The sequence below is a fragment of the Ixodes scapularis genome, unplaced genomic scaffold (assembly GCF_016920785.2).
Source record: "Ixodes scapularis isolate PalLabHiFi unplaced genomic scaffold, ASM1692078v2 PGA_scaffold4__175_contigs__length_147842914, whole genome shotgun sequence".
NCBI classification, from domain to species: Eukaryota; Metazoa; Arthropoda; class Arachnida; order Ixodida; family Ixodidae; genus Ixodes; species Ixodes scapularis.
This window is the reverse complement of record NW_024609879.1, coordinates 93,838,530-93,863,940: the sequence shown is the minus strand read 5'-3', so window position 1 is coordinate 93,863,940 and position 25,411 is coordinate 93,838,530. Positions and strand designations below refer to the sequence as shown.

At 45.5% G+C, this 25,411-nt stretch overlaps 1 non-coding gene across 1 annotated transcript in view; it reads left to right on the top strand.

Annotated features, from left to right (window-relative positions):
- The first annotated feature begins 2,847 nt into the window (after positions 1 to 2,847).
- Positions 2,848 to 25,411, top strand: part of LOC115319879 — a 40,329-nt gene continuing 17,765 nt past the window's right edge. The window contains exons 1-4 of the transcript XR_005715343.3: positions 2,848 to 3,660; positions 13,852 to 13,974; positions 17,624 to 17,746; positions 21,287 to 21,409. This is a non-coding gene — a transcript (zinc finger protein 79). The remainder of the gene's footprint in view (positions 3,661 to 13,851; positions 13,975 to 17,623; positions 17,747 to 21,286; positions 21,410 to 25,411) is intronic.

The following is a 25,411-nucleotide window of genomic DNA, read 5'->3' as shown; positions in this document are numbered from 1 at the left end:
CCACTCGGCAATACGGCGGCACATAACACGACAACGTATAATACAAGAAAGACCGCTGGAACCGACGCGACCGCTCCAAAAAGCACCCAACAAACACTTGGAAAAACAAAAAGTAAAAACAAAAAATAAAATTGAAACAAGCAAAAACGAACAAAACAAAAACTTTCGTCACTTCCGGTTTGTGTTGTTTTGCTTGTTTTTGCTTTTTCTCTCAGCCAATAGGCGTTGCAACCTTACTGCGGCGAAACGCTCGTCCGCTACGGCATGGTTTTATAAAAACAATATTAATTGTTCCGCAAAACCTTGCGAACTAAAGATGATAAAAACATCACGCGCCCATCATTTGGTACTAAACTCCAATAAATTTCATACAAAAAGAGTCTTTTCCGTTTGTTTTTACGCAAAAAACAGGCTTTCAAAAAGCTCGAGGTGACCATAGCACAGACAAACGAAAAAGAGTGGCGCTGTTGTCGCATTTAGCTCGGTCTCGGTGGACGCCAGCGGCCCAGGTTTCGACGGCGAGTTTCCCAACTGAGTGTTTTAGTAACGTTGCCCAAAACCTACTCGCGTTACCTGCGTCCAGCACATCCCGCGCATCCAAGTACTGCGTGCATCCCTGCCGATCTTTATGATCCCCGCGCTCCGCCAGCGCCGCCAGCGCGGCCATTGGACGGCCATCTTGCATTCAACAAAATCGCGTTTTCAGTAGCGTTGCAGAGGCTCGCGGCTGCGTGTTCGAAAACACGCTTTCTACTCAATCGTCGTCATCCGCTGAAAAAAGATATATAAAACACCATACAAGCGGTGAGACTTACCATTGAGAACACAATAATATTTTTACAAAAGCGCAGTCTGCAGGAAAAGGCCACAACTCGTCGAAAGCAAGTTTTGCGAGCCAGCTTTCTTGGCACGCTAAAGTGCTGAGTCTCTGTGCCTTCATCCCGCTTGGGTACTGATCAAGAAGTGGAGCCGCGGCAAGGTTTTGAAGGTGTGTCGCGCGTAATGTATTTGCATCATCGACATCGAAGAAAAAAAAAAGGGGGGGGGGGGGGGGGGGGCACGAGTGAGGAATCTGTGTCATGCAGTATCTTCAGGCCGTTTGTGTGGAATAATTCTCTCATGTGTTTTTGTGTGCTTCACTGCCTGTCCGTTTGTTCAAATGAAGTTGAGAAAGAGGGGCACATTTATCAGTTCTAAACATTAGCAGTTTCAGTTATGTGACAACCGCAGATGTGGTACATAACCAAGGAGGTTAGAAGTACTAAGAGGGGGCACGTTGCAATATTGTTGAAGCCTAGTCATAAAAAGTTTAAACGATGTTGTGGCCAACGTGACCGTAGATCTCTCTGGCGTTGGTGCGCGTGACATGTCACGTGTGAGATGGATGGTTGATTATAGAAGGACTCCTTGCAGGCTTGCGCGTGCTCCGTCCGGTAGGTTTTATCAGATCGAAGGCCAGACTGTGGTGTATTCTAGTACCCCATAGCTAGATGAAGACTAGCTAAGGTCACGTGATGTGGTCACGTTGGCGTGGTAAATGAGGGGAGTTAGGAGGAAAATGAGAAAGAGGCGAGGCGTCAAGGGAGCATGGCCTGTGGAGGCTACGCGGCTGGCGTCATGCCCTCACCTACCCTTCTATCCTCCTTGTACGTAGCACGGTCTTCTTTTCTCGGGAGCTTTCGGTACTTTTTAACACGGTTCGAGCGCTTGAACTTCTTGCGTAGCGCAAGTTCGTCTGCTTCTTTCTGCAGGGGTCAGGGGCGAATGCAGAGGGGGGTCCGGATGTCCTGACCCCCCTCATGAATTCTGCATGTGTAAAAATTTAGAAAGTGGAAACGGGAAAGAGGGGGGGGGAGGAAGTCAAGTGGGTGACCACCACTTGACTTCCCCCCTCCCCCCCTCAAGAAATACCTGCGTCCGCCCCTGGCAGGGGTTGTGGTGTCTTCAGGACGTCTAGCCCTGATGGGCCGAACGATCATGTTGGGTACCATGATGACTGTAACCCAAAACTAAAGCAAAAGAAATTTTTTTTTTTTTTTTTTTTTTTTTTTTTACAGTGGAAGAGAAAGAATTGCGTCTCGCTCTCTGTCATTGTCTTGTTTATCCACGACGCTGTCCGTCCTAGGGTGCCTCAATGTCTTTCTATTTACGGTGATGTCACCTTTTGTAGTACCCGATGCCGACAGCACGCGCTTACGGGTAAATTACAAAGAAATTGACGAAAACGAAATGTCGCCATAGCACAGTCAGCGCCACAGACACATGCACGGACACGCTCTTCCACGCGATTCTGAACAAAAAAGGAAAATAAACGTGTGGGCCAAATGGCCAGATGTCTTCACCCCACCGTGCTCCACCCTAAGCAAAGCGCACATGAAGGCACCCTAGTCCGTTCTTGTTGTTTCTCTTCCACTGCAAAAAAAGAAAAAAGAAAAAAAAAAGAAAATAAGAACTCTTTTTTTTTGTCATCATTGTAAACGTTCACCAGCTCGCCTGCGCACTGGCCGTAATTGCCCCAAGGCAGCTTGGTTTGAGGCGACGTTGCTTCGAGGTCTCCCACTGTCCTTCAAATAGAGCTAATCAGTCCTCGGCATTCGGACATCACCACCACCCGTGCAAAAGAAGCAGACGAACTTGCGCTCCGCAAAGCCTTTGTGCCTCTGTGTTGGTGTTCAGTTAGCTGAGTGTTAGACGTCGTCTTTTCTATTTTTTGTTCCGCCTACTTTTTGGTGTTTCTCTCATGGGAGCCCGACGTTTTTCCTTATTTACTTCTGTGTCGTTGTTCGCAAAAAAATTGCATCGCGCGCTTGGCGGATTGTTCGAAAACGAAAGTGGAACTATCCAAACACAAATGCCTAACACATACAATTTCTGCTTTATCTAACAAATAACGTTTACTTCGTATCAACTAAGTTTTTTTTATTTTTCTGCGCTTTGAGAAATAAAAAATTAATTGACGTTCGAGCAAAAATAACATCGATTTGAACTCTTCGGAAGAAACGAAACAAGACAATCCAATCCAGGTTCCGTGGCTTTGTTGGGTTTGTTCACTTTGTCAACTTCTTTTGATTGCGGTGGATGTCGTGAATGCCCGTGGATGTATTTGAACGTTATTGCGGCTTTCTTTAAGTGCGATGTAGAACGTCGCTACCACAGATCAACGAGATCGAACGTACTCCTTCAATGGGCTTCAGATCCAGGGACATGCGCCCGTCTTCAACTCACACTTGCGTTAGATCGGCGCCATATGAACCCTTCGTGAGTTGTAGCGCGTTCACTTCAGAGTTAGCAACGAGCAGCTTGTGCACTGTGTGTATCTCCTGAGATTTGGACAGTCGTACTCCCACCGAGGGCATCATAGCGCCTACAAAGGTGCAATGAGAAAGTGCTGCGTCTCAACGTGTGGCGCCTGTCAATCCGACGGTGTGTCGCTCTTCAGCTTTCCCAGGAACCCTAGACTGAGGAGGAAATGGATTCGAATGGTCAACAGGGATCGCTCTAGTATCTCCTGTTCCGCCGTGGTGTGTTCTAGACATTTCCCAGAACATCTTGTAGGGACGAAGGCCAGGCCGCGACTGAAAAGGGGCGCCTTTCCGACGCTGCAGCTCCAAGGAGCGCCGACCGCGAGTACCGGAAAAAAACGACCGCGCAGTCGTGCCGGTGAGTGACCTTTGGTGATCTAGACTTGTCGGTTAAAAGGGACACTGACAGGGTATTTACACTTGTCGCGGTTTTAGTTGTACGTGACATATGATAGCCCAACTACCCAGAACAGAATTTGCGGCTCGAAATTCGGTTTCTTTCCGCCCGAGTCGCGATGACTCTCTTTTCCGTGGTAAAGGGCTGTTTTCTAAGGTTTAGACGCGACCACCAAAATTAATCGAAGTCGTGGGTCATTGAAGGCACACAGTCAGTACTAAAAAATGGGAAAAAAAGAGAAACTTATTTGTTGTGGCTTTCTAAAAGCTGTAAATACGTTGGTTGAAAAAAAAGGTTGCACAGACCACCGGAAGCATTCTGGGCGTTCACTGCATAATTCTCAGCATAACGTCGCTTCGCGTATCGTGGTTCTCGCGGATGACGACGGGTGCGGGACCTCTACGATACCGGCGAATTCTGTCTTCCTTAGAAAGAGAAATTTTGAACCGTTCAAAAGAATTCTTATTGATCCCGTACGACACGCCCGACCAGCAAGCCGATTACATGAAGACATCGTCGAGCTGTCATCCCTTTTCATGGCTGAAGACATGTCTCACTCAAGTACGAAGTGCGTACTTCGAGTTGAATACGCACGCGTATGGTTCCTTTACTAGGTGCGAATGTGGCGAATGCATGGTGCTGCTTGACTTCAAGCCGGGAGTGCATGTACCGAAGGGAAATCGGCAGCAAACTTTCCGACATACAGTCGACCGGCTGCATTACTACGTACGAAAGTGTTCCTTTAGTAGCTCAGTGGAAAGACGTCCGCTTCACACATAGCGGGTACAAATTCAATCCCTAAGGGGTGTACCATTTTTTTTTCAGGCATTTTGCCATCTTTAGATTTCTTTTTTTTACAATTATCACTGAAAAAAACAATTGTTGTGGACAATACGTCGCTGAACTAAATGGTATGGGATTCCATTTTTGACACCTCTGTCGCACAATGCCACTTTCAGATGCAGGACATGTGAGGCAGCTCTTCACGCAACATCTTGGGAGTATTCTTTTCGGAGCCAATCACGGGAATTCACCACGTGCACTCACTACTAATTGCCAACACTTAAATGTACAAAACAACTCAACTTGAAGTAAGAACAGCGAGCGGAACAAACATAAGTGCAAAGGAATCGCACGGCGAATGGATCCCGCAACGCGTTTTTGTCTGCTGCGCGCAAAATAAAAAATAAATAGCACGGTTGGGTGTAGTTACGTGACTTCCGCCACTCACTCTCTCCCCTGTCGGGAATACTTCCCGACACCATTTATTATGGTGTCGGGTAGTATTCCGACACCATAATAAATTGCCTGGAAAAAAAAGAAAAAAAAAAAGAAAATTTGGGGGGGTGTCAGTGTTCCTTTAATTGATACGATTGTTATACTTCGTTTCACATGAGAACACACCGTTGCCGACGTTAGAACCTAGTGGGACCAATGAAGCAGCAACAAAAACGCCTTGCACGTGACGTTATATGGCACCGTACCAGCCGTCATTGCTCCGTACTATGCTCGTGTGAGCGTGAAGAGGGCACCAAACCTGTCTAGAGCGCAAGAGCGGTGCTCTCCGAAATTCGCATGCGACATTTGCTTGCGGACGCTGGGCCCGAGATAGCGCGCCTCTGAGCGTGCACTGCCATTGTACAGCGCGGGGCAGAAGATACTATGGAGTTGGGAACCATTTTGAGGCGACATGACGCCACTAAAGGTGAAGCCGGGGGAGACTTCCGGTTGCTTTAGCGAAACAAAGAAAGGAGGAAACAGCACACAAATTAAAGGGTGCACTCTCCCAAACTGTCGACTGCATCACTGCAGAAAGTTGTCCCCAAGTATATTGTCTTGCAAATTTTTTGAAGATCTTCGGCTATTCCCAGTGTCACTTGTGCAACAACATTTACTTCGAGTGATGCGGAAAATAAACGTTGCTTATGCTTTACGGCTCTTTCAAGGAATTAGCAACTCATTTTAAGCACTTGAAGGCAAGGCTGGTGTTTTTTTTTTAATTGGGCTTCTGCTCCAGGCATTAAGTTACTCAGATTTTACTCTCAAGCAGCGGCAGAGTTTATACTTCCTGGCTTCAAAACAATGAAGCATAAAACAGCGTACCTCAGAGTCCAATTGCCTATAGACCTTTGAAAAAGGGGCCTTTTGGCCGCCGCCATCTTGCGATTCGACCGACCCCTATCGGCCAGAAATTTCTGCCACCCGCCCGAGCTGCAGAAACCCGGTCATCGTGACTCCCCACCTGCGTTATGCATTCGGAGTTCGCCGACTTTTCTTGAAAGTTTTGACTTTATTTGCCTGTTCAGGATGCTTACCCTTTTTGTGTTATCTTCCAGTGTGAGAATCAGGGAATTCCAGGGCTCGTAGCCTGCTCGGCCTTCGCAGGAAATGAACGTAGAGAGCAAACGTCAAGCAGCCCATGGCACAGGCCATTCAACATTCTTCGGGAATTATTTCCGTTAAGATAGTCTCCGAAAAGCCTTCCCGGCTATGTTCCCGGTCTTTGCGAAACAAATAGCTGATGGGATCGGGTTAAGGGTATGGGGACGAAATAGACTCATTTTTTCATTTGCTTTGGTGCTGTGCAAAAGGGCAGCTTTCCTGAAAACGTGCCCCAAATTAAGCCAAATTCCGTCCGTTCGTCTTGAAGTAACTATGGTTGACACTCTATTCGCAACTCCAACGCCCTATAGGAGGCGGGGCGGTAGTTCCAAGATGGCGGAAGAAACGGGGATAGATTCTGCAGGGTTTCACGTGCGCCTGCTCGCTGACGCTGCTCAGTGCGCTAAAAATGATTTGACTGAAAACACAAAGTGGTTAGGGCAGGATAATATTACAGGTGACGGAGGTGTTGATGCGCGTTAGCAAAATGATCATGCTGATATTTAAAAGTTGCAGAAACCTCGCCTTGGGAAGCTTCGTGGCGGGTGAGCGCGTTTTACGTACCGGCCACATTACCGTTTGTGGCAGAATATTTTTAAAGTGATAAAGACATAGTGTTTGCGCTTTACCTGGCCATTAGAGCTCTAAAAAGTGAGCCGCGCACGGTGACCGTCAAGCTTCGGAAGAGCAGCATTCACATTATTGATGCCTTTGTGTCACAGGCTCACAACTCGCTGCTCACCGTCTGGGTTTTAGCGTATTGCAACACGTGATCAAACTGCCCTATGGTTATTGATAGGAAGTTTGTTACCGCAGGCTACCGCGCGGTGTAGCGTATACAACCGGAGGCACGCGCTGCGCCTTTGAAGCTCAATTTGCAGCGCGTGCGAGGAGCGTTGCCGTGCTCACGGTAGAAAAAAGGTAGCCTGCGATAACGCAATGCTAAAACTGCCTATTACCATTATCGGCGTGTTTAGGGAATTAGGGGTTTTATTTATTGCTCTACCAAAAATGCATATTTTAATATACCATACCTTTTTTTTTTTTTCTTTTTTGTACCTTGTTATTTTCAACGTTGGGGTCCTTCTCGCCAAAACTGCCCGTTCTAAACTCTCATCACGAACGTCTGGCTGACACAGACGCTCTTAAAGCTCTTCGGGTATTTCTTTATTTACTTTGTAATTACCTCAAAGCAAGTACGCTTATTCTATCTTTTAAAAGTGCTTGGAATAAATGATCATGTTCATACGGCCTTAAAGCGCAAACCCATTCCCGACGTGTATTGCTCGACATATCGTTGTGCGACCAATTTTCTCCTACTTAGGGCAAAGAATAGACTTTTCGTAGACCGTACGCTAGATTTCCACATTATTAGTGGGAGCGTGCGCCGTCTCGTTGAGCACAGATCGAGCTAGCGGTTATGCACAAGACCAGCAACCCGCAGCTATATCGTATATATGCGATATAAGAAAAGTCCCTAATGAAATTAGACATCCCGGTCCTTCGCGCAAGGCTGTTGCGAGGTGGAGCACAAGAATTCATTTTTTAACACGCTCACTTTTTTCGTTACAGGGTGATTTCAGATAAGATCGACCAAAGGATGGCTAGTCGACATTTTCAAATCAACTGATGTTTTTATATGTTATTGTCTAGTGTCTTGTATGAACGAATCCAAACTTAGTTTTGACTAGAAAAAATACTTGGGGACAGGAAAAATCGTAAGGCATGAGGTGGTGGACAGTTGCATTAACGCGCACTGATGGAGGGGGCCCGTTTGAGAGTGAATAACTAAAGCGATAACATTAGGAGAACTCTAATACGTTTTAGGCGCAAACTATGGGTATAGCTTGCTTGTAATATAAAGTAATCATATTTATTTAAAATTTATTTATTTTTCTAAAAATTGACAAACATGCCTGCTCGAACGACAAATGGCAAACTTTGGAGGTCTGTATCTCATGAAATAATTTAATCATTATGATATAATTTGCAGATATTATTCTACTAATATATAGCTAATATTTAAAAAATAACTAAGGTATCTGTGTGATACAATAGTTAGGATATATTTAGTCAAACATGGAAAAAAAAAATCAAACAAAGAAAAATTCCGATGCAAATAAAAAAAAAACGCCACCCTCGATTTTTTTTAAATTTAGGTAACCTGTTATACTCTATTTCGGCATTCATTTCCATTAAAAACATGTTGCATCATTTTATTGAGAAAGAAGATACAACTCCCCAAAGTAGGGTCCTTTTTCAAAGCCTACACTTAGCAGTGTTTTATACAAGAACTGACTCTGAGTTCCAGTGTCATGAAACCAACACACATCTTTTATATATTTTTATTCAGATGAGGCCAATGATAACTAAAGAAATCGTTCACACACTTAAATTAAGGAGAAACTACTGTGTACAAAGAGGTATCATATTACGGACTAGTGATCCGAGAAAAGATCATGCAGCCATCGGCCACTAGGAACTTTGTTTACTTTATTCTCCTGCGACACTATATGCTATTCCCTCTTCCGCTCTACCTTCATCTCTCTCTCGCTCTCTCTCATATATATCCCTGATATATATCCAGAACAAAAATATGTTCAAGCATTCCCTTTCTGCGTGGTAGTGTTCTGTGGCTAGCAAAAATCATTTCCTCGCTAAGCTCACGATTATGGCAAAATAGTTGCCGGAAACCGCAGACGACACTCGTCGCGAGTTCTGGCAAAACGGCCGATACGATCTTTTTTTCGCATTTCCCCGCTCGCTGTCAGGGACAAGGGGGTTCGCTTCAACCAGCAAAACATGGCCGCCGACGCCTGTTTACTGAGCAGTCATGCCTGTCGCCATCTCACTCACTGGCGTCACGGGCGATAATATCAGGCACAAAGGGGCACACCAACCGGCAGCATTATCCCCAAATACTCGAGCCTCGCGTAAATACATAGAGTGTAAACGCTGTCGCCATGTTATCGTAGTAAGACCGCCCCCCCCCCCTCCCCCAACGGGGGACTGCAGTACGCGACGGCGTACTAACACAACGGCGACGATATCGACATCGCGGGCTCCGAATTTTCCCATAGTTCTACTCCACGGGCATTTCTCGAAACGCTTGATATTGTGTACGCCCGCCTGGAAGGATTTCAGGCGCGTAGTTAAGATAAGGCGGTTCTCCGCGGCAAAAGAAAGCAATTTCACAAAAGCTTAAAAGCGGCGGCGACGCGTGTGCGGTGAACGCTTGTAGTTTTGGTGTAGACAGGGTGTGTGTGTTCTCGTTGTTGACACCAGCCGGCGATAAGGCACTGCAGGCGGTAGCTCAGTAGAGCAAGGGCTAATCCGAGTGACCATCAACGTAACCCCACCGCCAACCCCTTGCGAACCGGTTGCCGACATGGCTCAGGCTGTGTCATGAACCACGTGGTAGAAGCTCGGGTGCTCTCATATCAGCGCGTGGAGGGACGACAGTGCGATTCCGGAAAGTCTTTTTCGAAGGCCGCTGACCACAATTTTTTGTCTGGAGACTTTCCTTCTTTATTCCTTTGACGTGGATCAAGCTTTGCCGACAGCCTCAGTTGTGACCTCTCTTTTCAAATGTACGTTTGCAGTGAGTGAGCTCCTCAGCCTCGGACGTGTCACTTGTGCACCCAGTAGTTCTTTCATTTGGCAATTATATGCCATCAGTTGGGGTTTAATTTCTTTGATTTATGTATACATTATGAAGACGTCCTGGAGCTCCGAACGAGTGTTTTGTGCAGATTGCTTTTGCAAACACAAAAAGACTATACCAAAGCAGCGGAATTTTCGAAGTGTTGGCGAGTTGGACCTAAACTCGTTGAAGCAAATTCTTCCGCCTGACTGTTCCACCAAAGTAAGTTCGACGGACTACCTGTGCTACCATTGCTTCATGCACATCACTAAGGAGATCTCGATGCGAAGCTCAGAGCAGTGCCCTGACATATTTGTGCCAGCTGAAGAAGCAATTGAAGATCTAAATCGCAGCATACTACCTACAGATGTGTCGCCGCTGAGACAACCAAGCGTTGTAAGAAGTCGGGACAGGCCTGCCTATGTCAAGAGAAAGCAGACAGAACTGGAGCAGGTTGCTGTCAAGAATATACGCTCAAGGCTACGTATTGCGTACGACAGGGACGCACCATCGGGGTCGTCCAAACCAACATGCTCCACATGCACTGAGTGGGTGGACAACTTTCGGCAGGCCTTTGAAACCGCCACCTCTCTCCGGGAACGTTGTCAACTGCTTACACTCCTGCCGTCAACACTGACGAAGAATGAGGTTCAAAAGATGATTCCACAGGCCTCAATGTACCTCATCAGTAAATCCCGAAAACTCAAGGAAAATCATGGCGTGTGGTATGAGCCGGATCCTTACACGAGGTGCAAGGTGAGCCCTGAGAACCTGTCTGCTGCCCTAGAGTACTTCACGAAAGACGACCTACAATGTTCGCGCCAAAGTCCCAACCAGAAGGACGTCATCTCTGTCATGCTCAACGGAGAGAAAACGTTCGTGCCAAAGCGCTTCATGACACGCTCAATACGAGAGGCCTTCCGTATATACAAAGACAAGCATCCCGATTCCGGCGTTGGGCTAACGAAATTTTATTCGTTGCGCCCTAGATGGGTCCAATGTATTCCACACCAGGAAGTGTGCGTTTGTGTGCGCTGCGCCAATTATTATCTTTGTATTGCCGCTCTAGAGAACGTTACAGGCTCAACATTCAACACTGGTGAAATGAACTCGGCATTTCTGTGTGACCCAGCAACAGAACTGTGCCTTCAAGGAGACTGTGATCACTGCCCAAAAGGCCAGTTTCTTACACTCCAGGAACTTGATATCCCGGAGGATGAAGAGATTGTGCTTGCAACATGGGAGTCCGGCGACCTTGTGAAAAAAACTTTGGAACCTGAGACTTTCCTAAAAGTCATCCAAGTGACGGTTGGAAGTTGGGTACTTCACAACCATATCCGGCAAACGCAAGGTAAAGCGATCTACGATGAAAAACAGTGCATGCAACGCGGGAGCATTGTCTTTCATTTTGACTTTGCTGAAAACTGGACCATCGTGCTTCCTGACGAAGTGCAAGCATATCACTGGAAAAAAAAACAAGTTTCGATATTTACATGTGTAGTGATGACAAGAAAATCTACAAACAGCTTTGCCATCATCAGTGAGGACCTGTGTCACGACGCCGCTCACGCTTGCTTGGCTCTAGAAAAAGTGAAGGAGTGGGTTGAAGACAACGTTGCGGTATACTCGTACGTGACGTACGTAAGTGACGGCGCCACCAGTCATTTCAAGAATCGCTACCAGCTTCACCAATTTGCAAAGGACGATTGCCCACAAGCCCAGTGGTTATTTTCTGCATCTGGACATGGGAAAAATGCATGTGACGGAGTTGGCGGACTCGTGAAGCACCAGGCCACGCTGAACAACCTGAGAGAACGTTCAGTAAGCGCAATTCAGACGGCCAGGACAATGGTGAGCGTTCTATCAAAGAAACTGAAAGGCGTGCATCTTGTATATCTGGACGAAAATGAGGTTGTTCGGTATCGTGAACAAAAAAAAGAAGAGTGGCTGACGGTGCGCGCCTTCCCTGGCATTCAGTCTTGGCACGCGTGGCGGCTCAGCAAGTCATCAACAGAAGGGACCTGTGACGTATATGTAGCACGGACAGTCGGATCTGCTTGGAAGCAACTTTATTAAATGGGTACAGCGAGGAAAACCTTAGCGTAAAGAGCCGAATTTGATTTCCCAAGGACTGCTCATTTTGAATGCAGGGACATCTTATTTATCACATTTTTCTTCACGGGGTATTTAACCTACTGTTTTTGTTGGTGGTTACTAATAATTTTTATCTGATCACTATAAAAAAAATCCCAAAATGTTATCCTCGAGCAAGATAAAATATATCGGCTTGCCACGATTCATTCATACACCGAGAGCATCGAAGCTGCTCCAGTTAGGCACTATGGCATCCGTCACCTGAAATTGTTTGTAATCGTAAATACACAGCCAACCTAAATATCTTACTATTATATCTTTGTTTTTGTGTGTGGAAGTAAAGTTATTTATTTTACTCTAGATGTAAAATATACCGGAAGGTACAACTTCACACTGCATCATCTTTTCTCAAATCATTAGTCTCTAATATGATACCACTTTGTACGCTTATGTAAAATGCTGTATATAGTTTTTCCTCCCTTTTACTGTGTGACCGATCGCTCTTTTTATCAATGACCTCATCTGAATAAATGTATATAAAAGATTCGTGCAAGTTTCATGAAACTGGAACTCAGAGTCACTTCTTGAATAGGACACTGCTAAGTGTAGGCTTTGAAAAAGGACCCTACTTTGGGGAGTTGTTTCTTCTTTCACAGTGCAATGATGCAACATGTTTTTAATAGAAATGAATGCCGAAATAGAGTATAACAGGGTACCCAAATTTAAAAAAATCGAAGGTGGTGTTTTTTTTTTATTCGCATTGGAATTTTTCTTTGTTTGATTTTTTTCCCATGTTTGCCTAAATATATTGTAACTATTGTGTCACTCAGATACCTTATTTATTTTTTCAATAATAGCCATATATTAGTAAAATAATGTCTGCAAGTTATGTAATAAGGATTAAATTATTTCATGAGATACAGATTTCCAAAGTTTGCCATTTGTCGTTCGAGCAGGCATGTTTGGCAATTTTTAGAAAACTAAATAAATTTTTCATAAATATTATTACTTTATATTACAAGCAAGTTGTACCCATAGTTTGTTTGTAAAAAGTTTTAAAATTCTCCTAAGTTTATTGTTTTAATTATTCACTTTCAAACTTGCCCCCTCCATCAGTGCGCGTTATTGCAACTGTCCACCTCTCCCTGCCTTACGATTTTTGTTGTCTCCAAACTTTTTTTCTGGTCAAAACTAAGTGTGGATTCGTTTATACCAGACACTAGACAATGTCATATAAAAACATCAGTTGATTTCAAAATGTCGACCAGCCACCCTTTTGGTCGATCTTATCTGAAATCACCCTACAACGGCTTTACGCATGAAAGCCGACAGCCCCTGCCACCTTTTCCGCGCCGCTGCCGACTCCGTTCTTCTAGTTGTCCGCGGGAGGGCGAGCGGTGCGCTGGAGTTGCGAATATTGGAGTTGCTGTGTTATTTGAAACCATTCTCAAATTGTGTTTGGATAACGCGGTACCCTGGGTGGGATACATATAATATGTGTTTTTTGACCTATAAAAAGGAAGTATTTTAAGTTAAAGGCAACAAAAAGGAAATGTGGCACTAAAGAACTTCATTAGCTGGCGGCTACGGCAAATTCCACTCATAAAATGATTGCCCAGCATGTTCCCTTACTTTGAGTCCCCATTTGCAAAAACAAGGATCATGTCAGAAGTGTGTATGATGGCACAAAGTTAAAACACAGGCTGCCTTCTTTTTTGTTTTCCCTTTTCATTTTTCTTTAATGGTGGGGGGGGGGTTACAGGTTACCAGGGAGCTTTGAGACGCACTTGGGTTCCCGAAGTGCTGCGCAAGGCTCGCCAGCCACGGTTTGGCCATCCCTGATATTATCCACGATTGAGACTGGGCCACCATGATATTCCTCTGCTTTTAAAAAGCTAATGAATAAAAACACTGGAGAATACTCACAATGCGTTTGGGTGGGCCAATGTTGAGCTAAAAGTATGGCTCCTTGCCTCTTGCAAACATGCAGCAAGAAGCTCTCATGTGAGTTTCCTTTGTATTCTCTGTTACAGGGTCTGACAATGCTCCTGCTATTTCAGCTTGTGGGGCCTTTTCTTCTGAAGGTGCTGATGATCTGTCCTCTTCGCATGACCATCTACATGTTGAAGAAGCAACCATCACTGTGGTGAAGCAAGGCAAGCTCCTTTTGCAGCACAGCTCTCATTGCTCTTTAGAGTGCACAACCCGTGGTAGCGAGCAAGCTGTACACTGAAACATAGCAAATATCAGAAAAGTCTTAAAGGAACAATGAAGACGATTTTATTTAATTTTTTTAAATGGTGTTTTTATGCTTCTTGGGAACATAGCATGCTGCCCAATTTTTTGTAGACATTTGTGACGCATATTTTTGTGCCTACGAAAGAAGTAAAGAAACCGAAACTGAACTATCTCCGTTCTCGTTTCTGGGCCTCCGAAAACGGAGGTGACGTAGGGAGTGACGTCAGATGTGAATAGTCGGTATCGGTAGCATTTAGGAGATCGAGACTCTGGTTACCACGGTGGGTTATAGCAGCGCGGTGGGGCGGTCGTTTCGCCGAATCTGTCAACATCTACGGCAATGCCGCTTTCGCGAGCGAGTTCGAGCTTCCGTTCAGTGACCGAACACCAACGGAACGGGAGTATGTGTGTGGCGGCCTCTGCCATCACCCGACGGAGACTGCCCAGCCGGCAACCAGCGGCCCGCATGCCGAAGGACGGACGCGGGGGAGACGCGGAGGGGAAAGCGGCAGCGATCCGGCCGTTCCGGGATCCGGTTTCTCCGCGAACGTCCTCTTTTCGTCGTCAAAGAACACAAAACTAGCGTCGCCCGAACGAATACTGGTCTTCAGTCGACCGTTGGAACAGCCGTCTACAGCTACAATTTTGCAGAATCCTTCCAGTACCGTGTTCTTTTTTATTTTATTTTGTTTGCCCATAGTTGTTCGTTGCCCGCTTCGCGTTCAGCGTAGCAAAGCAAAAAACAATTATGCTGCTTTATTTACAATTTAGTAATCATTTTCGGTCCGATTTATACTTTTCATGGTTATTCAAGTGGAAATTGGAACAGTATTCCTAAAAATCGCGAACCAAAACGTGACCGAGGGCACGTTTCTCGTTTCGACCAATCGCTGACGCGTCTCTTGTGACGTCGCGCTTCTTGGCCCCGCATCGGTCACATGAGCTCCTCTTCTCCTGGCTTCTCCGGCAACTCTCGGGGCGTCGCTCCAGTCGATCCCGGTACGATTATTACCGCGACTGTTTAATTGATTTGCGCGTCATAGAAGCGCCGGTTTCGGCTGAAATTTGGGCAGCGTGACATGAGACGTGCCTGGAACCCAGTTCAGTCGCCAAAAAGATGTGCGAAATCGCCTTCATTGTCCCTTTAAGCTATCAGAAACCATGTCTAAAACTAGAGTCTAACAAGCCGTTGGGCATAGCAGTTCCTCCATGTGATGGAGTACAGGTTGGTTTTGTTGGTCGTGGCTCACAGAACTGAAATAGAATGATATGGCTTCATCCTCGGACCACTCTGCTGCCATCTGAGTCCTAAAAGTCGATAAAGGATTCACCAGAATTGCCAAGCTTACACGCATACACCAGTCTCATCTATGACTGTCAGCTACGGCGACGTGCCGTTGCTCAACTGAAAACTTGCCACAATGAAGAAAAATAAACAAACCCACAGAAATTCAAACTGTAGCCTTTAACCCCTTGCCTACTCATTTTTTTTCTTTAAAGATCGTACAGAAAGCTTTATTAAAATCAAGCAATTTGCGTCAAAATAAAGAAAAACGTTTCCTTGGCTTTCAGGCGTAGTCTCGTGCTCTATACCAGGACTTCTGGTCGTCTCCTCTTCTTCAGTAGTTCTTCACAGTATGATAGAGATCGAGAGATTAGCAGAAACCTCACATAGGACATCGTTTTGCTGAAAATTGGGGTCTCCACTATGGACCTCTTGGACCAGTTCATTTTGACTGTGTGTTTTTTCACTTGCGTCATAATGATGCACAAGGCAAAGTATGCCTTTATCTCATCCGGAGTGGTGTCAAACCATTGCTCCTCATAGCATTTCTTGGGACGATCCTCGTCGCCCATCTCTTGTTCGGCGTAGCGATTTGTCTCGGCAGAGACAGACGCCCAAAAATCATGACTTGCAAACACGGAAAAGGTCGACAAGGCGCTTGTCTTCTCACCAAGACTGCGTTGAACCCTTGCTGACACACCTGGCGTTTCTACAAAGGTGAACTGAGCAGGCTGGTTGTCCCTCTTCTCCCAGTTCCACTGACGTGCAGACGAAGAAGTCGATGAAATGCTTCCAGGATTCGCATCGTTTTCAACACTTTTCTCACTGTCCGTTGAACTCTCATCGGATTCCGAGTAATCGGAAAGGCAGCAGGATTCGTCGTCAGAAATACTGGCGCATTCATCACTTTCAAAAAGAAGTCTTTGTATATCTTTGTCCGCCAAAGCAGATTTCCGCGCCGAAGACATATTTTTGGCGCACTTGCTTACAATAGCGCGCTTATTTTTTGTCAATGGAGCGCCCTCTCTCTGTCAAAAGGCAAAGCAAACAAGAAAAGAACCCAAGGTAAACAGGAGCAACAGAAATAGTGCTGCCATCTGCCGCAGAGCTCACAAAACAAGCTCTGAAACCGAAACACGAGTCACACTCGTGGTCGGGTTTTATGGTCCGTAAATGGCGGCACGAGTGACACTCGTTATTAGTAGGCAAGGGGTTAAACTATCTTTTAGATGGAGGAGCGAGCCTGGGAGCTCAGCAGGAGATTGGAAACGGACCTCCGCGCCCTTCGATTACGGGCGATTGATACACTATGGACACAGTTAGAAATAGTTAAAGGCAAGCCGAAACACTTCTTGAAAAAAAACGAGTTTGAGGTGAATTCTAGCATATTTTTATCCCGTGAATTTGAATATCACGTTTGTTTTCCCCAAAGATGTAACGGAACACGAGAAAACACGAAAAACCTACGACCAATCGTAACGTCATACTAGACACTTTGGGTCACCAAGCTCGTGTCGCTCGCGTGGGCAGCGTGTGCAATAGCAAGCATACCAGTTATATTTTTTTGCACTGACACCAGTCATGGCGTCTCTTTCTGACCTTCTTGAAAATTGCAGGAGTGCGTGTGCATAGCTTTGACAGGCGGCGAAGATGCATGAGGGCAGAGATTCCGAAAGCTCCTGGTATGACGTCCCGCCGCAGGAAGGGAGGGGCTTCAGCGGTACTTTAAAAGTTAATTTCTGCAGCCTTTGTGCATCAAATTGAGAAATAATCCAGATATTCGTGATTCTAGAGGCCAAATGAAGACGATTTAGGCGTTCTTCCTTAAATACAGAACCGTTTCAGTTTCTGTCTGAGGAAAATCTTGCAAACTTTTAAGGCATCCGTCAGGTACGTCACATTATCTTTTCATGTCGGGATCACTCATATGTACGCACCCATGCCACTCATCTTATTATGCACTACAATTCAACCACAAACAATAATCGACTGGAATAACCTCCCAGCACGCATAGCCAAGGAAGATGATGTAACAAAATATTATGAACATATCTGCGATGATAATGTCTAGCTTGTCAACCTTGTACCAGAGCACATCTTGTTCGTTATATCATGTGGACCCTAGGTGGTCTTAAGCGTATGACTTTCTGCCAAAGGTATTTACATACTAGATGCATGCGATCTCTTGAGAGTAACGATGGACGTCACCATTTCGTCAGTCAAATATGACTCTGCTTTGGACTGGGCCCGGTGCAACATTCCTTTGCTGTCATACCCAACAGAGCCCGAGGAGATACTTGATACTCCAACCAGAGAAAGCTTGTGTTCCGAGGACTACAGTGGAGTGTCCACTACTCCGCTGCACTTGGAGGGAGAGGAAGACGGGGCTTGTGCGGTGAAAGAAGGTGAGCTTTTTAGAATGTTGCCATGTGGCTTCAAGAATGTTTTTTGTTTCAACCAAATGTGAGCAGAAATGATGTCTCCCTCTTTTCAGGAAACTAGACGTATTGGAAGAAACAATAACCACATATTGCTGCTTTTAAGGGAACAATTTTGGACATAGAAACTATTGCAGAATTGGCAAAGTAGGAAAGCTCCACTTCCGTTCTACATAATTCTTCATTTTCTATGCATCACTTTTTCTTTTTTGTTTATCATGTGTTCAAAATAACTTTGCATGTGTTATACGCAAAGGTTTCTCGTAGATCTGATCTCGCAAATACTGCGAAACGTTTCGTCACGTTCAAGAAATAGATACAGATTGAAAATGTTTCAGGGCTATGGGATAACTATGCGTATTCGGAACCAAAGCATTTCCCACCCCCGACAAGGATGAAACACACGATATCAAGGACACCTTGGCTTGTTATGAGTTCAGCCGGCTCTACCATTAGCATATGGCCATTCTTTGTGCTCGTTTCACAATTTTAGTCTTTTTCTTTTCACGAAGGAGTATAATGGCTATGGTGGTCAGGATTCGCAAACCAGCTCGAATGTACGGTAGCTCGAGTCCCAGAGGTGGCGGTACTTGATTTAAGAGCTACGTTGGAACGGTCTCACTCCTCGCTGCTTGTTTTCTCGCGTTGCACGGTCACAAGTTGTTCGATTGAGTCGTGATCGTGTGACCGGGCTGGAGAGCAGACAATGTTTCCCTGTATCTGCTTGTCTCAACCAGGCAGTTTAGGTTTTCAATACTTGTGAATGGCCATCCTTCATCCGAACGCGACCGACAACTGTGCTGCTGGATGCAAGTTTGATCTGTTGGAAAAAGTGGAGCGCCAGTGGCATTCGCAATGGCACGAGATCTCTTAACTGCGACGGCAAACGAAGAGGCTTCTGTGGGCCAGAACTTCGATAAGTGTGGATGCTTTCCGGAGTCGTAGGTTGAGCTTGCAACGTATGTCACAGAAGTGCGCGGTAATCCCTACCCGTGAGGTGCAATGCAATCACCGAGCGAGCGCGAAAGATGCGGTTCATGTGGTCGTTTCCGAAATGCGAGATTTTCTTGGGCGAAGCCGACGACGTGTTTTGGGAACATAGCAGTGATGACGACGGGAAGAACAGCCCCAGACGGACAAAAGACATAGGAGAACGACAGGGAGGAGTTCCAGTTGTCTCGCATCCAACGTGAGCTTCCTAACTTGAATAATGCTTTGGCATCTCGTGCGCGCGTGGGCAACTAAAGCACGCCGGAAGGTGTTGAGTGCGCGGTGTAGGCTAGGCGTTTTTAAAGAGGCGCCCTGCAGTTCTCCCGAGTTTGCCATACAGTGTGCCCCTAAACTATAAATTTGTTTTCGTTTTGCTGACATGCAATGTGAGGGGCTAGACCAGGGGTGGCCAGGCTTGCCTGGCCTAAGAGCCGCAGACAAAACCACGGAACTTCCTAAGAGCCGCGTGGGGGGGGGGGGGGGGGGGGCAAACTTGACTTTTGTTCAGAGTCTGATTCTACATAGGGGGGCACAAGGCTGTATGACTGTACGTATGGCAGTACAAGGCTGCCAAACTGCAAGCTGCACTGTGCTTTATTCCGAAATCCTTTCTTTTTTTTTTCCTGGGGAAACGCGGAAAGGGGCAAAGGGGGGGGGGGGGGGAGGGGGTGTTCTTTTATGAGGGATCTGCGAGCCGCACTTGAACCAGCAAAGAGCCGCATGCGGCTCGCGAGCCGCGGTTTGGCCACCCCCGGGCCAGACTTACAATCGAGTTGACTTACAATTGGGAAAATACGGTAACCAATTTTCCCTCATTGTTTTCTTTCGTTAACGGGCGCTGGAATTTAGAGTGGTTGATTTACACGCAGCATTATATAGTATACAAGAAACTAAATGTTGATAAGTCACTTTTGTTCTCAAGATAAACAGCCGTTGGCTGAGTTCATAAGGCCCAATCACGCACTTGCGTTCGCTTAGGATCGAGTTCACGTGATGTCTTACGTCTAGAGAACACACTGCACGCTGGAGGCATCTGTCAGGTGACCTTGGAACTGCATTTTACTACGGTCGAACCTCGTTGTATCGAACAGAGCGAGGACCGTGAAATAGTTCGATATAATCAAAATTTGATATATAAAGTCACACACAAAAAAATCGTCAAAGTACAGCGCGATTTAATCAGTAAAAGGCTAACGGCAAAAAATTACTAGTACTCACATGAAGCGTTAAGGTGAACTATTGATTCCGGCGTAAAAAACTGCCGCAGCGTAGATTGCTGCATAGAGCTGACCGCATGCCTTATAGCGGCCGGCTCCACTGTCTCCAAACGGTCCACCAGCGCCAGATCACTACCGTCGATTGCACTGCAGTAGCGGCGTAAAAGCGAGACTCTTCCCGACAATGTTGTAACAGGCCTTGAAGCGTTGCAGCCACCCGCTACTTGCGGCGACGCTTTGTGCTTGGTGGATGAACGCGAAGTTTTTTGCTTTCTGTTGAAGCATTGGCCTGACGCCGGAATATTCCAAGTCCTTGCGTCCATAAACCACTTGTGAAGTGATCTTTCCACCTTTTCAAAGGCCGGTGTCTGAACACGGCGTGCGCCGGAATGCTTGCTTCGTTCAGCCTTTGATTTGATGTCACTTTTCGTCTTCAGCAGCGTGCTTAATGTGCTTCGCGGTATGTTGTACGCTTCGGCAACGCTGGACTTTTTTTCTCCTTTTCAACCCGGCGGATGATTTCAAACTTCGTCACAAACGTCAGCGACGTACGTTTCTTTACGTTTGTTGCCATCCCCACATGCGGTTGACGCAACGTCGGAGGAATGAACCCGGAACCACGAAACTGCACAGGGCATGAAAAGAGCGATGCTGGCGATAGGATTGAGCTGACTGGACTGAGCCCGTATGCCGCCGAATCTGGATGGCACCAGAGGCATAAAGATTTATGTGGGCATGCGCTTGAATAAAAGTCACAAACACCTGCTTCGCCGTCGCTATCCTACGCTGTGTTGCGGGAAAGCCCGCGTATCCTCCGATGTGCTGCGGGAAAGCCTGCCGCCTGTCTCCGGAGCGCGGCTTTCTGGTGCTGCGGAGTTTGATATATTCATTTTTTAACCGACCGAGTTCGCTATAAAAAAATTTAAAATGCATGTAATTCTTATGATAGTTCGACAACGATTCAATATAAGCAATAATTTTATATATCCGTGTTCAATATAATGAGGTTTGACTGTAGAGCGAAAGGTTTACATTCTGTCTGCAAAAAAATTGTAGTTTGTAACATTGTCAAAAGGTCTTCCAGCCAAGGAGGAAGGTATAATGCCCGTAAAAGATGGGAAATATACAAAAACTGAAAGGGTTTCACAGCTGTTTGACAGATGGCATTAGTGTGTTTTCTTGTCAAAACAGATTTAAGGGGTTTTAAGGCACATGGTCATAAGCAGGAGCAGGGGCGTGAAGCGGTCTTTACTTTACACACAGATATCGAACAGTATTTGTTTTGCATTTCCTTCGGCAGAGGTGGACCCCCTGTCTGCCGCTTCGACCTGCGGGGATGGCTACCTCGAAGATGCCGTCTGTCTCCACTTTTCCCCCGAATTCCCGGAAAAAGGCGAGGCAGCTTCTCTCAGGGTGAAGGAAGGCAAGTCCTCACAGACATATTTTGATAAACAGCCGAATTATAACTCTAGATTGAGCTAGTGGGTTCATGATTTTGATGGGATTGAAAAGCGCCAAAAGAGACAGGCAGAGAGTGGCCGTCTGTGTTGTCTGTATCTTTTTCGTCCCTTTTTTTAGCTTTTAGAAGTTTGCGAATACTCACATATACAAATACAAATCGAATAGTAAGTTCCCAAATAATTCGATTTGTGAATCAAATTCCTAGTATTCGGTCACCCTAATATTCAGTATATCCGGGCAAAGATGAGCAGTAGGCACGGAGCCAAAGGAATAGCTGTTTTTTCTCCCGACGTTAGGGCAGTGACGTTGAGACATACCATGCGAGAAACACCTCACGGTTTTACCATTCCACAAAAAAAAAAAAAGATCAAGCACACAAACTAGAAAAAAAGTATTGAATGCCGCCACCTCATAGCACGCAAATTTAATCGCGATCGTGACACAATCTAATCTTGAATCACATCTGAAACATCCTATTTGCGCCGCTTGCAGATATGAATTGTTGGGAAACTGCAATTCCACGCCATGCCTATTTTGTTTCGCAAGTAAACCTCCTTATTTCAAATTAAAGCACCAATGTAGGACACAAGTGGCACACTTACAAATTTGGCAATAATTCATTGCATTTAGAACTGTGCTAAAACGGCTTCATACGTACACTTATGTCCACTGTCGGACACTGTTAGCACAAACACAGAGTTGGTGCTTTCCAGCTTGGGGGATATACTTGTCATACGAAAAAAGGACATTTAGAAAACTAAGAGAGGGGGGGAAGAACTATGCAGTAACACTGGATTGGTAACTCCCTGTGCATGTACGATCAAATTAAATAAAAGCCACATAATATAGTTAGATAGTAAGTACTGTTTTATCCTTTCTGCTCTATGTAAAGATGCTTGTTCTACGTTCAAAACATCACCTGCTGGGGGTCATTTTCTTGTACCAGTGACAGGACTGTCATAATAGCAATACAGTCGAGCGCGGTTATATCACACCCGGGTATTTTTAATTATTGTTTATATCGAACAGTCCAAACATCCCCTTTAAAATCACACGTAATAGTATAGGAGCGTTGCCTTTCTGTATCAAACTCTCATGCTGGGGACACTCGCTCTAGTGAACGAAGCACGGCCATTCGCACGGGTGCCAGTCGCTTCTCGTGTTGCAGGGCTGACAAAACACCAAGCCAGCATGCGCGCACTGGGATACGCAGGGAAAGACCAGTTGTAAAAAAGAACCATAAAAAAAAAAAGAAAAAAAAAATTGGAGGATGGCAAAAGCAAGGGGAAGGGCAGGGGGTTGGAATGGTAGCGTGTGCTCTTTCCCCGAACACCGCGTTCGCTGCGCGACTCCTTAGCCCCAAGTCCAAAATAAAATAATCAAAACAAAAAAGTTTTCATCAAGTTGAGTGTGTCGACAACAACGGTAGAGCAATCGCAGTTTGAACTCCTTATCTTTGTTTACCTTTTTTTTTTCAATGTTTTTGCTTTGCCCGTTTTTCTTTTTTTTTTTTCCTTTCTTTTTTTTTTTTTGCTGCCTGAATTTAGCGAGGTTTCTTTTCTTTTTTTCTTGCTTACCTTTATTCTATATATCAGGGGTGGCCAAGCTGCGGTCCCCCCCCCCCCCCCCCCCCCCACTTCCCTCCGGGTCACGCGAGCACTTCCCCATAAAGAGAAATCGAATGTGTTTTAAATCAGAAGACAAGTTGCGGTTTGGTAGTCTTGTGCTACGGCATGCTACCTTACAAACAGTTGGACTTATTTTGACTCGGATAGATTGAAAGTATTTCGAGTTTAGTTTATTGCTCTAAACAAAAGTATGCCCCCTACCCCCCCCCCCCGCGGCTTTTGGAAGTTTCATGTTTTGTTTGTGGCTCTTAGGCCGGGTCAGCCTGGCCACCTCTGCCATACACCTTTCCAAGAAACACTCGACCCCAGAGGCAGCAAACCGTTTTCGAGCCCATTCACTGGGTTTGAGGCTAGACCAGGGGTGGCCAGGCTGATCTGGCCTAAGAGCCGCAAACAAAACCACGAAGCCTCCAAGAGCCGCGGGGGGGGGGTAAACGCTTGTCTTGAGCAATAAACGTAACTCGAACTACTTTCAATCTATCCCAGTCAAAAACAGTTCTAATGTACGTAAGATGGTAGTAGCACAAGACTACCAAACCGCAACCTGCCTTTCGATTTAGCTCACGTTCCATTTCTCTTTTTGGGGACGTGCTCGTATGACCGGGAGAAAGGCGGGGAAGTGGGGGGGTTATGGAGTGAGCCGCGAGCCGCACTTTAGCACACAAGGAGCCGCAGCTTGGCCACCCCTGGGCTAGACTCTCACCGGCATCCCTCTTAACCCTAACCGAGTGGACTGTGATTTCGATAGGCGCAGCCTGTGTAAGCGCAGTTTCAAACACTGCTGGCGGCTAAATTCTCGTCTTTTCGCGCTGTATTTTCTGTTTCATGTGCATTTATTTTCCCAAGGTCATTGAGAAAGCATTGTACCACATTTGAAAAAAACAAGAAAAAATCAATAAAAACCTATAAACTATTTTTGTTGGGTATGTGCGCGACAGAACGAATGCGACTGGAATGTATAGTTCTAGTTTTTTTTTTTTTTACGATAAGTTTTAACGGCACCGTGCAATTCGCTGCATGTGAAACGACAAAGTGCTTAACTGTCAAAAATAATTTACAACAGAAGATAGCCGAGAGGCATGCATTTTTCACACTCACAAATAACGTGTTTACCGATGGAAAGGATACGGACATGCAATTTAGCGAGTGTTAACATTCAAACAAGATATTGTACATACCACACAATGCAGCGTTATCTGAAAAGAATTTATTTGAGATAGATCTCAAATAACACTGTCACAATCGACGACTGTCACATCTTGACGATCGGACAGAATCCAAGATGACTTCGTTTTGGGGCAGGTTTTGGGGAGAGCTCCTTTTTTACAACAGCACCGAGGCAAAGGAACGAATGCGACTGACCCGTTTCCCACCCCAACCCGGACAACTATTTTTGGAGATGACTGAGGATTCTACGCCGATTATCTCTGGGAGAAGGAAAACAATGTTTGCAAAATCGCATCGAGGGCCGTTTGGCGTTCTTCGCCTCCTTCGTTTCCCGTGAATGGCTAGGCACTTACCAGCCTTATTTCTCACAATGGAAGATAACACAAAAAGGGTATGCAGCACACATAAAAAAAAATTAAGTGGAAACTTTAAAGAGGTGTAGAGACCCGCGCTGATCGGGTCTTCACAGTCCAAGAGAGTGACAGAAACTTTCTAGCTGATAGAGGGCTCGAGAGTCGCACCAGCCGCATCAGCAACATGGTGGCGGCCTAGGAGCGTTTTTTGAAAAAATGTGTAGATCGAGGTTTTTTTTTTTTTTTTTTTTTTTTTTTTTTTTTTTTTTTTTTTTTTTATGCAGCTCGTTTTTTTGTTTTTCATTTTTTTTTTAACTATTTTCAATAGTTTAAAACTGGCAAACTTGCAATAGCAAGTTTGTCAGTTATATTTTTTTGCACTGACACCAGTCATGGCGTCTCTTTCTGAACTTTTTGAAAATAGCAGGAGTGCGCATGCATAACTTTGACAGGCGCCGGAGATGCGCGAGGGCAGAGATTCCGAAAGCTCCTGGTATGACGTCCCGCCGCGGGAAGGGGAGGGGCTTCAGCGGTACTTTAAAAATTAATTTCTGCAGCCTTTGTGCATCAAATCGAAAAATAATCCAAATATTCGTGATTCTAGAGGCCAAATGAAGACAATTTAGGTGTTTTTACAAAAATACAGAACCGCTTCAGTTTCTCTTTAAGGAAAATTTTGCGAAATTTTAAGGCATCCGTCAGGCAGGTCACATTATTTTTGCATGTCGGGATCACTCATATGAGCGCATCACATTCCACTCGTCTCTTTATGCACAACCGTTCAAGCACAAACAATATTCGACTGGAATAACCTCC